This window comes from Amblyomma maculatum, chromosome 3 (assembly GCF_055883805.1).
Source record: "Amblyomma maculatum isolate TAMU_Amacu chromosome 3, ASM5588380v1, whole genome shotgun sequence".
NCBI lineage: Eukaryota > Metazoa > Arthropoda > Arachnida > Ixodida > Ixodidae > Amblyomma > Amblyomma maculatum.
Window position 1 is genome coordinate 136,959,304 of NC_139346.1, and position 17,588 is coordinate 136,976,891.

Below are 17,588 nucleotides of genomic sequence, written 5' to 3' on the forward strand. Positions count from 1 at the left end.
CGCATGAGGTTCCCAAGGTTACAACTGGGCTACATGCTGATAAGAGCTGCTCTTGCTTACAGGGTTCAACTCAAGTTCAACTGCTTCCCCATGGCTGAATACGGCGAGCGACCTTTCCAAAGCTACAACATCAGGGCGAGTAGCTGGGATTCGGATCTGAAAGCAATTGAGGTAGCACCATGCTTGGAGGGGCCGGCTCAGCGCCAGGGATTCCAGCGCCTGAATCTCTTTGAGATAGGGAAGCCTCCGCAGCGTCCGCCTCAGGAAGCGTTCCAGCCCGACGCCATATTCGCCAAAGAACCTATTTGCCGGGTGCGTGACTTGCCTGAGCCGGTGGGGTGTGGTCCGGTAAGGTGCAAACTGCATTCTCCACTGCGAGGCCTTTCGTCGGAAAAGCGTTTACAGCTTTCTGAACCTCCGAAGTAAAATTTGGAGGACGCTTAAGCTTCGCCTTTAAGAATGGAACCCGATAGCGTTATCGAGCATCTTGCTATACTCATTTTTATTTATTAACCCTTCCGCGACGTAGAAGCATTGCCAGCCGCCTTGCCCAAACGCGCGGGCCTCAAGTTGCAGTTGTAGCTCGTCGGAAACATCGTTGCCGATCCGAGCTGGTGCGATGAAGATCTCGGAGGCCGTTCCCTGTCTTATTCCGTGCGCCACACGCATGATGGCGTTACGTACACGCTAAGCGAAGAGGAAGTACAGTGGAAAAGTAATTTGCCACTCGCTTAACTGCGTGTTCTGTTTTCGGTAATTTACATGCTCATAACGTCACAATACACTTCTCTAAGGGACATTTCTGAGACAATACCGCAATCAAAAGACGCGGCTTCGTTCATTTCAAACCATCTAGCTGGCGTGGCCGAGTGGTTAGCGTGCTTTGCTCTCACGCCGGAGGCCCCTGTTCGACTCCTCAGGCCGGCGATTTTTCCTGCTCGTTTTTATTTATTAATGCTTCCGAGATTTTTCGCTCACGGCCAACGCCGACGACGACACTGAATTTTCTGCGATACGGGGCCCTTAACGCTATCGCGTTAAAATGCAAAAGAAATGCTGAATTCACTGAGTAAAAATGCAAAACGAAAAGCGCTTTTCAAACCAGGTGTAGAACATAGTAACTATCTCACTTCTCTGCGGCGATTACAAGTGTACGGGAATAGAAACATAAAAAAAAAGGAAGTGTGCGAAAACGATACTCTAGTGTAGAGGGCTGTAGAATTATTTCGGCCGCCTGGAAATCTTTCCCCTGCAGTTACATCGAACATTAAAGAGCATTCGTCGTTTAGTTGCCGGCCTTCACGGGTCGGTCGTTTGAAGGAGAGACAACGCCACATTAGAGCCGAATGTGATTATGTGAAAGGCGCATTACGAATGCGTCACAGAGGTGAATTCCCACAGAGTATTACTCTAACAAACGTATTTGGTCATTTTAAGCAGTAATTGTGCTTCTGAAGTGCAGCTGGGTGCAGCTTGATATGTTAGAGCCATCGTAATGGAAATGGTAAATTAAGAGGGTTCCGATAATTTCAAACATTGGCGAGTTTAGGAGGCGGCCGCCATGTTGGGGGTTCGACGGCGTCTGTGGGAGCGGTAGTTGGGTTACTTATCACTCCCACTGCGGTTTATAACTTCAAATGGCTCATGGGTGCAACAGGTCAAACCGACATTATCGATGATATTGCTATCAGTTCCGCGTTCAGCAAATATAAGGTCTCAGGTGAACCTGTCGTAGCGTGCTTGCCGCTTCGTCTAATAACCGCTTCTTTACCTAAATCTTTTCAACGCGTGTTCAGATTTTGTTGCTCAAAATTGGACGTTTATTGCATGTCTCACATTTATTCTCCCTTCTATATACCCCCTCGGCATTAGATCAGCACCACAGCGAACTTACTAAACCGTTCCGAAGCCTTCCTGGATCGGAGGTACTTGGTAGACCGGTGGAGTGCAGCACCAATTCCTGCTCCCACAAAACCGAAGCGTCTTCCAGTTGGGCTTCACAGCACACCTTCCTGGTAGCTGCAAGGTAGGCAATGGATTTACCCAACGGAATCGCATTTACAGGAGGAGCTTGCCGAGCCGACAATGGGCGGGCAGTAAAGAAAGAAAATGGTCTAATTGCAGAATTACAGTTTCTCGAACAGCTGATAATGCACGCATTTTTCTGCACTTTTATAGAACATTGCTACATGCCAGCTACATGACTGCCAATAGGGTAACATGGACAGAATTAGAGATAGGTTCTGCAGCTTACGCTTTCTACAGGTGCTCACAGAAACAGTGTGACAGATACTGCGCCTTTCCCATCTTGTAAACGAATCATAGACCTTCGGCGAACTGATGTATCCATCCGAACGCTGGCTTTGTTCATAAGGTTCGCGCTATGTAGCGTGTGGAGCAGCAACAACTCTCACGGTTTCGCAATTTTCCACTGCAGATTGGTCAGTGCTCTCGGAATTTTCGCTGCTGTAGATTACGTGCCATGTGTGGTCTGGAAGCATGGCCGCCTGCATAACACAGCAAAATTTATTTATTAATTAACACACAGCAAACACAAACCTGTCAAAACAACCTGCATGCTTCTGTCCGAAGCTGCGTGATTAACTGAGTTAAACCGTCTATTTTTTTTCACTGCTCTATTACCACCCAATGCTATGCGTGACCACAAGCAGCGCTGATAGAACTTCGTAACGCCTTTCGAAAGCTTTACCAGATAACCTGCAGTGCAATTGTGTGCTGGTTGTCACTTAGTGCTTCCGGTGGCTGGGCATCACCGCAAAATCGGCAGCTCGTAGTGGATCTGGCGTTGGCTTCAAAATACAAAAAGTGCTTTGGCATCATTTATAAAACATGTGTTGGGCATACCGCAACCAAGAAAAATGTTTTATTGTCACTGTGCCAAATGCTAAAAGATTTCTTCGTTGCATTTGTAGTCATCCCAGCGCAGTATTGCACTGTCTACTAATAGTGCAAGTACGATCACAGCCGACTTAGATCTGCAGTCATAACAGGGTGCCAGCCGCTTTCCATGGGAGGCACAGCACCTTATGTTTGGCAATTTCGCGCTGCTCAGTGAGACGCGTCGATTGTGCGTCATGCACTCAAGAAGAAAAGAAAGGAGGGTGTATACCCTCTGACAGGGAGAGTGCATAGGATGTTATATGTGAAGATGTTTAATTGAGTAAAACGTTATCTTTGTAGTTGTTTAATTGTGCAAGGAATTAGTAATAGGCGCGGAAGTCCGAAGTCTACAAACGAGTTTCTACGCGCGCAATATATAACATGATGGATATTTTCTTAATAATTACATTGTGTGCTGAGTAAGAGAAAAGAATTTCATGCCTCAGCTCCTATCTTTCTTTAGACAGTTGTGGAGTACGGTGGTATGCGGCGCTTTTTACTGCGTAGCACATCTGGCCGCAATCGCTGATTTCGCTGCTTGCATTCCACGACCCATGCTTTCTCGCTCTCTTTCAACCTCTACGTGACCTTGAGGGGCAAAAAAGGCGGTGGCAATGCCACGAGCCTATGTGGTGCCGCACATCATTGCGCGTTTCAGCCAGAGAGACAGCGGAGGGGTCTCACGGCAGTATCCAGGGAGAGAGGGGCGCGTATCAGAGTTGCGGCCGTACTGGCCTTCACCGGCAAATGCCGGATAAGCGGGTGTACCTCCAGCCTGAGTCTCGCGAAACCTCGAATTTGGACTCTCTCCTCTAGAATCAGTCGCTCCTCCGTCTTCTTGGACAGCACACGTGTACGCAAGGTGCTCTCTCGACGTCGTCTCTCAGCCGCTCATGAAAGTGTAGCAGGTGTAAGCAAGTACTACGCACTTACTTTGCCTTTGATTAACTATGCCCCTCGACTGTAATTCTTTGTTGGGTGGACAGCCGTAAAGTAGATGTTAGGACATCATGATCATGAGGGCAAACAGGCCACTGGGGGATCACAGGATTGAGCTTAACGGTCCAAGAGTAATTGTCTTTGTTATTATTCGTGGCATTATCCTGCGGCAGAGAACACCACCCCGGCGAGTGCTTGAGCATTGCCAGCAGACGTCAAGTAGTAGGGCTTGAATCGCGACCTATCAATGAAGTCATGTAGGCAGGAACGTTGAAGGCTCCGAGAAAACTGAAGTGATCTTGGATGTTACAGTTGAAACCTGAAGAATCACGTGGTATAGCCCAGCATACCGGCAGAGGCGTTCTAAGGCAAAAAATTTACTCCCCTACGTTGCTTCTGCGCGAGCCTGGTAATGTCGAGCTTGAGAAGCCACGTGACAACCTTGACATCACTCAGCCCCAGCTCCTCCGGGGCCGCACCTCCGCTGCCACCGGAGCCGCGCGCTCGTTATTTCCTAGTCACATGACAGCCATTTCGTCACTCGGAAACAGCTCCGCCGGTGCCGCCTCCTCTCCGCTGGTGCCGCCGCATAGCAAAAGCTCTCTACATTGCATCGCCGATGGGTATAAAGCGACTTGGTTGCCATAATACCGGCAAAAGTAGTCATGGGTGATACAGACGAGGCACGTCAGACCGATTCCGATCATTCGGGCTACATAGCACGCCGAGAGGCTCCAACACAGAGATGGATGAGGCTGGCAGAGTTAAACGTGCGGCGTTAGCTTTGTGTACTTGGGTTTAGCTGCGTTACATAGTTCCCAAAGTTTTATCAGAGCCCGACGCGGTTACAGGGCGTGTCACAACAACATGACGGATCCCCAGGAGAAAAGGCCACGTGTTGACAGTGGTTGACGTCTACTGTATACTGTGAGGCTTTCGCGGTGGGAGCGGGATAACACGGCAGCATGGTTTGCCCAATCATTGGCGTCTTGTGTGTATTCACAGATTGCACCAGCAGACGGAGTATGGTTTGCACAATCTTTGGTGTCCCGTGCGTATTCAGAGATTGCACCAGCAAACGTGCTGAGCAGCATGTTCAGGCAGTTCAGACTCGCAAAAGTTCGAAACCTAGAAGAGGAGACAACTGGGAGAACCGTGTTGGGAGGAATTGTAAACGTATGCAATTATTTGTAAAGCGAGACCCGAGCATGGTGGTATGGTGAAACGTACATTACAGTCATATCGGTAACATTAGAGTTAATGCGCTCGGTGATAGGTGATAACGAGGGATTTATAGGCGGCGGGTAATAGGAGAGGTACCGCCGCTGTTGCTGCGGTGCGCCACAGTGAGAGCCTGGCCATGGGTTATAACTGAGGACGGAGATGTCCGAGAATAATTTTAAAAGTTCGCGAAGCTGGCCACTTTGGAGTAGATGTAGTTGGGGTGCCACCGTAGACGTGAAGGCGTCTGTGGAAAGAAAGAGAATAAGCGCTCTCTTTTTTATGCTGCATGGTTTTCCTTGTCTTTCCACTGTGATGCGTTCTGATAAAAACTCCGTTCTCTCCCGCTTCTTGGCTGCAGGAATGCGGCGCAGTCCACGTGATACTCCGCCAAGGATTGACAAGTGGAGCATGGCTTCAAGAAAGCTCTACAAGAAGAGCTTTTCCGACCCCCTCACGATCTTCGATGGTTCACCAAGGCCGATTACACTCGCATAGGGCTGTCGGGCTCGTCTATGAGGTGCCACTGGCCCAACATCGGACGCGGCCACCCCTTAATTTGTTTATTTATTTTCGAATTGTGAATTCAAATAAATATTGCGTAAAATGGCAATGATTTCAATTTTGGTCACATTGCGAATGTCATATCAGAGCGCCACCCGTGAAGGCGCAAATGGCTCAATTCTTTCGATAGCTTTTGCCGTCTTTAATCTAGATTGTCACCGCGAATACTTGCTCGTCAATTGCTAAAAAACATACATGTAATTTTTTAGTTTTGCGTAAATTTAACGTAATTACTTGAAACGGAAATACACAGTATCTATCACACATCTTGGCGCGATATATGGGAAGGGAGGACGATGACATTTAAAAAAGATAAAAAGGTCTCATTGTGAAAGGGCTCAAGAAAAAATTTAATCGTCTTCGGAGACATCTCCGAGTAAAGGGCCAATGTGTGTTTAGCCTTCATCGTAAAGGTGCCGCCGCTGTCGGGTTCGAGCCCAAGATCAGCAGCCGAGCTATTTAGCCACTAAGAAACTGCAGTGGGCGTAATGTTTTAAATTCTGTGTGTCCCACACTAATTCACGCCTCGAGGCTAAATTGTGGCTGTACATATGCCTAATGGACATCAGCTAAGTGCTTGCTAAATTAGAAATTTCATACTGCCTAAGCTATTACTCGACTTGCAACGTCGGAGTTGGCCTCGATATGTGCCCGAATTGCCTAATAATCTCAAGTGTAGGTGGTCACACAAAATTTATTATGATTGTTTAGAGGAAAGGGAAAGCGCAGTATTTGTCATACTTATCTGTGGACACCAGGACCTGCCAAAACAAAAATAAGGAAGGAGTGAAAGTGGAGAGAGAGGAAGAGTAGTCGTACTGAGGGCTGCGGAACAATTTCGATAACCTTGGGATAGTTGACATGTACATCGAAACGCAGCAGTCGGCTTTAGGGAAACGAAGGCACAGTATACTTTTAGTGGACACCTGCACCTATCAGGTAAATGTCTTTTTTATAGTTTTCGTGCCAATGTACTATTTCACAAGGTCTGACCGGGCTTTTATGATGTACGCAACAGATATTGCGCCTTTCAATTCCTGCTAACGCTTTACTAATGAAAGCATTATTCGGGTATGTAAGAATGATAGTAATAACAAACACTAAAAAAAGTTATTTACGATTGTTTAGGCAAAAGAATAAAAATTAAAAATAACAAACAAACAAAAATATCACCTTGCCATGCGACATGGTTGCCTGCATAGACGCACCGCGCAATTGCTACGGCAAGTCAGACCACGCCAGGATGGAGAGTGAGCCAGATATTGTCTCGACCGAAGAAGCGAGCCCTGTACGGCGGGCGGAGTTAGAACGGGAGAGAAGACGCCGTAACGCGAACACATTGTCCGATGTGTTTATATCCTAGAGCGTAACAGAATACAAAATTAAAACAAAAAAAAATCACTGACCATCAGATAAATAGAACTAAACCGTGCTTTCGCAAGTCTAAGTCGGTTTAACATTAGTTGAAACTGATAACGTTTTCTTATTTGATTCATAGGAAAGGCAATTGGAATTAGAAATTGGAAAGGAATTGCGCCACATGGGAAGGGAGTAAGATGGGAGTGCCGTAACCACTGCACCACCCCGCCGGGGTAGCGCAGTAATGGCGCTCGACTACTGTTCCCAAGGACGCGGGATCGAATCCCGGCTTCGGCAGCCGCGTTTCGTTGGAGGCGGAAAGCGAGGCGCCCGTGTGCTGTGCGATGTCGGTGCACGTTAAAAAACCCCAAGTGGTCGAAATTTCCGGAGTCCTCCACTACGGCGTCTCTCAGCCTTAGTCGATTTGGGAAGTTACACCCCATAAACCAAACCAAACCAAAGTAGAAAAGTAGAAAGAAATGGGAGCTGCAGGGTAGGGCTGCGGATTAATTTCGACCACCTGGTGATCATTAGCATTTGCTGTTCTGGCAATGTTGTTGTTGTTGTGGCTGTAAGAAGAAGGAAAAGAAAATGCACGGGCCTGCTACTGGCTCTGTAGCTGAATCACCTCCGCTGCCTCGTGCAGACAGAAGAGAAAATAGAGAACAAAGAAAAGAAGAGAGAAAGGAAGACGCGCGCCGCAGCAACAGCCGTCGTCGACCACCAAAGCGGTGGCGGGTGCAATGACGGCCTACAACAGATAAACATTCTGTGGCAGGCAAGTCCCCGCCGCAAACGGCGGCGACCTACCTGTCCCAGCCCCATCAGAGCAAAGTAAAACACACGGACGCCTTTTGTTTCGCCTCAATCGAAGCGCAGCCGCCAGCCTTCGGGATCAAACCAGCGTACTCAGGTACAGTAGCCGGGCATCTTAAACAAACTACCACCGCTGCAAGGCAATAATCTTTTTTTATATTATAGGTTTGGGGAAAGGAAGGTGTAGTATACTTTTGGGTGTACACCACAGAATGGCGGACACCTAATCTTAATCATGTCAAGGGCACACCACCTTTTGAAGATAACTCTAAATTAGGTGTGATAGGTGGTAATAGTGGTTATTGTATTTATATACAAAAGAAAGGAAAAGATGTTTGCCAGCCCCGGTATCTGCTATTGGAACACCTGAAGTGGGTGCAGAAATAAAGGGATAGCGAGTAAGGGGCAGAGGAAAGTTCCCCAGGTAGTCGAAATTACTCCGTTGCCCTCCACTATGGCTCCTCTTTCTCCCTTTCCACTTTCACTTCCACCTACATCTTCTTTACGGCGCGGTTCAGGTGTCCACAGAAATAACCGTGATTGATACTGCGCCTTTCCCTTCCTGTGAACCAATTATTATTATTATTATTACTATTATTATTATGGTATTATCATTAATATTAACAATAATAATATTATATTATTATTATTAATATTGTTACAATCAACCGCCCAATCAACGAACCTAGCAACACCGGCTTTTCATGGATTAAAAGTGAAATTGCCCCAACCCGCCGGGGTGGCGCAGTGGTTACGGCGCTCGACTACTGTGCCCAAGGAAGCGGGATCGAATTCCGGCCTCGGCGGCTGCGTTGCGATGGCGCCGAAACGGAGTGGCGTCCGTGTGTTGTGCGATGTCAGTGCACGTTAAAGAACCTCAGGTGGTGGAAATCCCCGGAGTCCTCCACTACGTCGTCTCTCATAGCCTGAGTCGCTTTGGGACGTGAAACCCCACAAACCAAACAAACCAACCAAATTGCCCCCTTCGATGACCCTGAGCTAACGTATCGTAATAAAGCTTGGGGAGGTGGTGCAGCGTGGCAGTTCCTGGCCCTACGGGGCTGGAATGGTAGATCAACGCCGTTTGCGGCGGGGGCTAGCCAACCACCGAATTTTATCCGTTGAGGCCGTCACTGCACCGGCCGCGCGTCTTTCTCTCTCTCTCTCTCTCTTTTTCCTATTTCTCTATTTTTCTTCTGTCCGCACGAGGCAGTTCAGGCCCCGCCGGGATGGTGCATTGGTAAAAGGCCCGACTACTGTGCTGGAGTACACGGGTTCGAACCCGACCTCGGCGGCTGCGTTTCGATAAAGGCAAGACGAAGAGGCGTCCGTGAGCTGTGCGATGTCAGCGCACGTTAAAGACACCAGGTGGTCGAAATTACTCCGTAGCCCTCCACTACGGTTCCTCTTTCTCTCTTTCTACTGTCACTGCCACCTTCCTCTCTTCCCTTACGGCGTGGTTGAGGTGTCGATAGAAAACAAGTGAAAGAGTTACTGCGCCTTTTCCCTTCCTATAAATCAATCAGGCAGCGCAGGTGGCTCAGCTACAGAGCCAGTAGCAGGTCCGTGCATTTCCTTTTCCTTCTTCTTACAGCCACAACAACAACAACAATGTAATAAAGCTGTCTCTCTAGAAGGGCGCGTGCTGCGCGGAACATTCAGATGCTGACACGTGGCACCGGCCACTGAACAGAAGCGCAAAAATACCGCCCGAACGCGATTAAGAGCGCATTAGGTTCCCAATTTTCCACTCGACTACATGTCGATAATAGTTGCTCTTGCTTACAGGGTTGAGCTCAAGTTCAACGGCTTCCCCATGGCTGAATACGGCGAGAGACCTTTCCAAAGCTGCAACATCAGGGCCAGTAGCTGGGATTCGAACCTGAAAGCAATTGTGGTCGCACCATGCTTGGAGGGGCCGGCTCAGCGCCAGGGATTCCAGCGCCTGAATCTGAGATAGGGAAGCCTCCGCAGCGTCCGCCTCAGGAAGCGTTCCAGTCCGACGCCACAATCGCCGAAGAACCTATTTGCCGGGTGCGTGACTTGCCTGAGCCGGTGGAGTGTGGTCCGGTAAGACGCAAACCGCCTTCTCCACTGCGAGGCCTTTCGTTGGAAAAGCGTTTAAAGCTTTCTGAGCCTGCGAAGTAAAATGTAAAATAAATGCTGAGTGAACTGAGTAAAGATGCGAAACGGAAAGCGCTTTTCAGACCACGTGTAGCACATAGTAAATATCTCACTTTTCTGCGGAGATTACAAGTGCACGGGAATAGAAACATAAAAAAAGTGTGCGAAAAAGATGCTCTAGTGTATACAGGACTGTAGAATTCTTTCGGCCGTCTGGAAATGTTTCCCCTGTTGTTATATTGCACATTAAAGAGAATTTGTCGTTTAGTTTCCAGCCTTCACGGGTCGGGCGTTTAAAGGAGCCGCTACGCTATATTAGAGCCGAATGTGATTAAGTGAAAGGCGCGGTATGAATGCGTCACAGAGGTGAATTCCCACAGAGTATTACTGTAACAAATGTATTTGGTCATTTTAAGCTGTAATTGTGCTTCTGAAGTGCTGCTAGGTGCAGCCTAATATGTTGGAACCATTGTAATGGAAACGGTAAATCAAGAGGGTTCCGAAAATTTCAATCGCTTGGCGAGTTTAGGAGGCGGCCCCCGTGTTCGGGGTTGACCGCGTCTGTGGGAGCGGTAGTCGGGTTCCTTATCACTCCCACTGCGGTTTATAACTTCAAATGGCCCATGGGTGCAACAGGTCAAACCGACACTATCGATGATATTGCAGACATTTATGAGTTCCGTGTTCAGCAAATATAAGGCCTGATATGAACCTGTCGTAGCGTGTTTGCCGCTGCGTCTAATAGCCGCTGCTTTACCTAAATCTTTTCAACACGTGTTCTCATTCTGTTGGTCAAAATTAGACGTTTATTGCATGTCTCACTTCAATGAGCTGCCACATTTATCCTTCCTTCTATATACCCCCTCGGCATTAGATCAGCACCACGGCGAGCTTACTACACCGTTCTGAAGCCTTCCTGGACCGGAGGTACTTGGTAGACCGGTGGAGTGCAGCACCAATTCCTGCTCCCACAAGACCGAAGCGTCCTCCAGTTGCTCTTCACAACACACCTTCCTGGTAGCTGCAAGGTAGGCAATGGATTAACCCAACGGAATCGCGTCTACAGGAGGAGCTTGCCGAGCCGACAATGGGCGGGCAGGTATAGAAAAATAACGGTCTATATTGCAGAATATTCAGTTTCTGAACAGCTGATCATGCAGGCATTTTTCTGCACTTTTATAGCATATTGCTACATGCCAGCTACATGACTGCCAATAGGTTAACATGGACGAACAGTTTTGCAGCTCATGCATTCTGCATATGCTGCTGAGGTGGGCAGGCTACCGGAAAAGCTATTCTATCAGTAGTGAAAGATACACTTTGCAGTGCGACTGATTTCTGAGTTTGCAAAGAATGTATGATCCTTAAAAATCCTACAAAAATGCAAGCATACAATGAGGTTATTAAAGGTGTTGTCCTGCTATCTATCTCAATTGCTTGTGCTGCGCAGCACTAACGTGGACGTCGTTTAAGCTCGGCAGCGGCTTCTTGAAACCAGCCCAAATGCTAAGACAATTCTTCGCGTTCCAATGCGGTGAGCGCCTGAATACAGAGCTGTGAACGCAGCCTGGGTTTTCCGATAGACCGGAGCTATGGTTCGTCGATGTCAGCGTGCCGCCAGCAGCTGTTCTGCACCAGTTCGTGAAAAAATGTCTCTGCAGATGTCTCTGCGTAGATGTCTCTGCAGAGCCTGAATTGGGAAAATGCGACAGCGTTAGCGCTTCTGCGATGGCTTTATAGTTTTGCCTTTAATTCTTTGGTATATTTCTATGTTAAAATATGTATGCATAATTTTTTAAATTTTAATGTTATATTTACATTGATTTTTAATTTTACTAACGTTACCAATTATAGTTCTTTATAATTTTATTGGTAGTCATGATGAATAGTTATTTTACAAAGCCTGTTTTCGCAATTGTAATCATTTTATAAGAAAGTAAAGCCGTAGTATCTGTCACGCTTTCTCCGTGGACGCTTAAACTTCTCATATCCGCGCATGCCCTGAAAATGCGACCCTGAACACGGTCGAAGGCACCATATGCAGAGCGGTGCGCTACATCGAGGCACCTGTGCGGCAACAGACGCGCAACGGTAGCATAATAATTGATTAAGAGGAAAGGAAAAGCGAAGTAACTGTCACATGTGTTCTGTGGGAAGGGAAGGGAGGAAGGTGAGATTTAAAGTGGAAAGAGAGAAAGGTGAGCCTAGTGGAGGGCTACGGAGTAACTTCGACCACCTGGGAAACATTAACGGGCGCTGACATCGAACAGCACATGGACGCCACTTCGTTTCACCTGCATCGAAACGCAGCCGCCGTGGTCGGGATCGAACCCGGGAACTCCGGGCAGTAGTCGGGTGTCTTACCACTGTACCACCCCGGCGGGGCACCACAGCGCCTTATGTTTCGCGATTTCGCGCTGCTCAGTGTGACACGTCGATTGTACGTCATGCATTCAAGAAGAAAAGGAAGGAGGTTTGGTTTGGTTTGGTTTTGGGGTTTAACGTCCCAAAGCGACTCAGGCTATGAGAGACGCCGTAGTGGAGGACTCCGGAAATTTCGACCACCTGGGATTCTTTAACGTGCGCTGACATCGTACAGCACACGGGTGCCTAGCTTTTCGCCTCCAGCGAAAAGCGGCCGCCGAGGCCGGGATTCGATCCCGCATCCTTGGGCACAGTAGTCGAGCGCCCTATCCACTGCGCCACCCCGGCGGGGGAAAAGGAAAGGAGGGTCTGTACCCTGAGACAGGGAGAAGGTATAGGATGTTATATGTGAAGATGTTTAATTGTGTAAAAGGGTTTTTTTGTAGATGCTGAATTGTGCAAGGAATTAGTACTCGGCGCAGAAGGCCGAACTCTAGAATAGAGATTCTACGCGCGCATTAACATGATGGGTATTTTCATAATGTTATTCTGTGCTGAGTAAGAAAATAGTATTTCATGCCTCAGCTCCGGTCTTTCTTTAGACCGGTGTGGGGTTGGGTGGTATGCGGCACTTATTACTGCGTAGCACATCTGGTCGCAATCACTGATTTCGCAGCTTGCATTCCACGACACCTGCTTTCTCGCTCTCTTTCAACCTCTACGTTACCTTGAGGAGCAAAGAAGACGGTGGCAATGCCATAAGCCTATGTGGTGTTGCACATCAATTCGCGTTTCATCCAGAGAGAGAGCGGAGGGGTCTCCCGGCAGTAGCCAGGGAGAGAGGGGCGCGTATCAGAGATGCGGCCGTGGTGGCCTTCACCGGGAAAGGCTGGATAAGCGGGTGTGACCCCAGCCTGAGTTTTGCGAAGCCTCAAATTTGGACTCTCTCCTCTAGAATCAGTCGCTCCTCGGTCTTCATGGACAGCACAAGTGTACGCAAGGTGCTCTCTCGACGTTGTGACTCAGCCGCTCATGAAAGCATAGCAGGTGTAAGCAAGTACTACGCACCTACTTTGCCTTTGCTTAACTATGCCACTCGACTGTGATTTTTTGTTGCGTGGACAGCCATAAAGTAGATGTTAGGACATCAAGATCATAAGGGCAAACAGGCCACCAGGGGATCACAGGATTGAGCTTAACGGTCCAAGAGTAATTGTCTTTGCTATTATTCGTGGCATGGACCACCGGCAGAGAACACCACCCCCACGAGTGTTAGAGCATTGCCAGCAGACGTCAAATAGTAGGGCTTGAATCGCGACCTATCAATGATGTCATGCAAGGAGGAACGTTGAAGGATCGTAGAAAACTGAAGTGATCTTGTATGTGACAGTTGAAACCTGAAGAATCACGTGGTATCGCGCAGCATATCGGCAGAGGCGTTTTAGGGCAAAATATTTACTCCCTAGCATGCGTTGCTTCTTCGCGAGCCTGGCAATGTTGAGCTTGAGGAGCCACGTGACAAGCCACGTGAGAACCATGACGTCACTCAGCCCGAGCTCCTTTGGGGCCGCACCTCCGCCGCCGCCGTAGCCGCGCGCTCGTTATTTCCTAGTCCCATGATAGCCATGGCGTCACTCGAAAACAGCTCCGCCGGCGCCACCTCCTCCCCGCCGGTGCCGCCGCATAGCAAAAGCTCTCTACATTGCATCGCCTATGTGTATAAAGCCACTTGGTTGCCATAATAACGGCAAAACTAGTCATGGGTGATACAGGCGCGGCACGTCAGACCGATTCCGATCATTCGGTCTGCAAAGCTCGCCGGGAGGCTGCCACACAGAGATGGATGAGGCTGGCGGACTTAAACGTGCGGCTTTAACTTTGTGTACTTGGGTTGAGCTGACTTTTATAGTTCCCAAACTTTTATCAGAGTCAGAGGGCGTGTCACAACAACACGACGGATCCCCAAGAGAGAAGGCCACTCATTGACAGTGGCTTACTTCTACTTCATACTGTGAGGCTTTCGCGGTGGGAGCGGGATAGCACGGCAGCATGGTTTGCCCAATCATTGGCCTCCCGTGTGTATTCAGAGATTGTATCAGCAGACGGAGCATGGTTTGCCCAATCATTGTCGTCCCGTGTGTATTCAGAGATTGCACCAGCAGACTGAGCATGGCTTGCACAATCTTTCGTGTCCCATGTGTATTCAGAGATTGCACCAGCAAACGTGCGGAGCAGCATGTTCAGGCGATTCAGACTCGCAAACGTTCAAAACTTACAAAACGAGATAACTGGGAGAGCCCTGTTGGGAGGAATTGTAAAACGTATGCAATTATTTGGAAAGCGAGACCCGAGCATGGTGGTATGGTGAAACGTACATTACAGTCATATCGGTAACATTAGAGTTAATGCGCTCGGTGATAGGTGATAACGAGGGATTTATAGGCGGCGGGTAATAGGAGAGGTACCGCCGCTGTTGCTGCGGTGCGCCACAGTGAGAGCTTGACCTATGGGTTATAACTGAGGACGGAGATGTCCGAGAATAATTTTAAAAGTTCGCGGAGCTGGCCACTTTGGAGTAGATGTAGATGGGGTGCCACCTTAGATGTGAAGGCGTCTGTGAAAAGAAACAGAGAAAGAGAGATAGAGAATAAGCGCCCTTTTTTTAATGCTACATAGTTTTCTTTGTCACTCAACTGTGGTGCGTTCAGATGAAAACGCCGTTCTCTCCCGCTTCTTGCCTGCAGGAATGAGGCGCAGTCCACGTGATATTCCGCCAAGGATTGACAAGTGGAGCATGGCTTGAAGAAAGTTCTGCCAGAAGATTACTTCCAACCCCGAGTGACGATCTTCGGTGGTTCACCAAGGCCGATTACACTCAACTAGGGCTGTAGGGCTTGTCTTCCATAAGGTGCCACTCTCCTAACATCGGACGCGGCCACCTCTTAATTTGTTTTTTCATTTTTGAATTGTGAATTCAAATAAATATTGCGGTAATTGGCAATGATTTCAATTTTGGTGACATTGCGCAGCGTATGACGAGAGATTGTGAGTGTAGTTTCAGAGCGCCACCCATAAAGCCGCAAATGGCTGAATTATTTCGTTAGCTTTTGCCTTTCATCTAGATTGTCACCGCGAATACTTGCTCGTCGTTTAGTAAAAAAAATTAATGTAATTGTTCTAGTTTCGCGTAAATTTAACGTAATTTCTTGAAACGGAAATGCACATTATCTATCACACATCTTGGCGCGATTATGTGAAGGGAGGATGATGACCTTTAAAAAAGAGAAAAAGAGGCCTTATAGTGAAAGGGCTACCGAATAAATTTAATCATCTTGGGAGACGTGCACCTATATCCCCGAGTATCGAGGCAATTTGTGTTTAGCCTTCATCGAAAAGGCACCGCTGCTGCCGGGTTCGAGCCCAAGATCAGCAGCCGAGCTACTTAGCCACTAAGAAACTGCAACGGGCCTAATGTTTTAAATTCTGTGTGTTCCATCCTAATTGACGCCCCGAGGCTAAAACGCGGCTGTATGTCTGCCTAATTGGCATCAACCAAGTGTTTTCCACGTTAGAAATTTCATACTGCCTAAGCTACTACTGATCACAAGGCATTTTATACAGATGGTTTGAAGACAATGTTTCATGTAGGCAGGGCAGTAATAGAAGACAAACAGGGAAAAACAGTAAGATTACCACAGTGTGCCTCAATATTTACTGCCGAATGCTACGCCGTATCCCTAGCAATAGATAAAATAGTCAACAAAAACATCGAAAACAGTATCATCTATAGAGACACTCTCAGCGTACTCGCATCACTACATCAAAAAAATGCTACAGAACTTTTAGTAGGGGACATAGTCCATTACTTAGTAATAGGAAAAACACACCCCTTCATGACTCACTGCCTTGTAGTGGCGGAGGGGTTTGCGAAACTCGATGAAGTCGTGAGTTGTGAGCTCTGCTGTGTAGGACCACCCAAGATAGACAGGTCACGGCAGAGAGTTCTGACAAAATTTGATTCACTGGAGAAGGTAATGGCAACCCACTCCAGTATTTCCTGCAAAGAAAACCCTATGGCCAGTCACAACAGCATTAATGATATGGCGCCGTAAGATGAGCCCCCCAGGTTTGAAGGCGTCCCACATGTTACTGGGGATGAACAAAGGGCGATTCCTAGTAGCTCCAGGACGAATGAAGCGGCTGGGCTAAAGCCAAAAGGACGCTCAGTTGTGGATGTGTCGGGAAGCGACCGGAAATTCCGATGTTGCAAGGAGATATAGCACATAGCAACATGGAATGTAAGAACTATGACGCAAGGTAAACTGGATGTCGTCTAGCGAGAAATGGACAGATTAAACATTGATATCTTAGGTATCAGCGAGCTCAAGTGGACCGGAATGGGAGAATTTAATTGCGGTGATCATTGTGTCTTTTATTGTGGGAACGAATTCAGCAGAAGGAATGGGGTCGCTCTCATAATAAATAGAAGAATGGGTAAAGCAGTGATAGGGTACAACCCTAAAAACGACCGAATGATTTCACTTCGGATCCAAGGTCACCCTTTCAACATAACAGTTACCCAAGTCTACGCACAAACCACTACTGCTGAGGAAGTTGACGTTGAGAGATTTTATGCCGACCTGCAATGCCTTTTAGACCGCACCCCATCATCAGACGTCCTTTTTCCAATAGGAGACTGAAATGCTAAGGTGCGAAGGGAAGAAATATCCGGAATTACAGGCAAGTTTGGTCTTGGTGAGCCAAATGAAGCTGGGCAGAGGCTATTAGAGTTTTGTCAAGAAAACAACCTGACCATAACGGATACTCTTTTTCAACAGCACAAGAGGCGCCGGTACACATGAACTTCACCGGGTGGTCTGTACAGGAATCAGATTGATTCTATTATTTGCCGGCAGAGATGGAGAAGCGCTGCACAAGCAGTGAAAACAAGGCCTGGGTCCGATTGTGGCACCGATCATCAGCTTCTTGTTGCCAAATTTAAGCTGCGATTGGGGAAAACGCAGAAAACTAGAAGGCCTTGCAGGTATGATCTGGATCAAATTCCATCAGAATTTGTTGTGGAAGTGAGGAATTGATTTCAAGATTTATATCTAGAAGACAGAGCCTGGACAGTTGTGTCCTGATATAATACAGGAAGTTGCTACTAAATTAGTTCCAAAGAAAAAGAAATGAGAGAAAGCCAACTAGTTATCTGAAGAGGCTTTACAAATAGCTGAGGAAAGGAGGATGGAAAAAGTTATGGGGAAAAGAGAAAGATACAAGGTCCTCAATGCGGATAT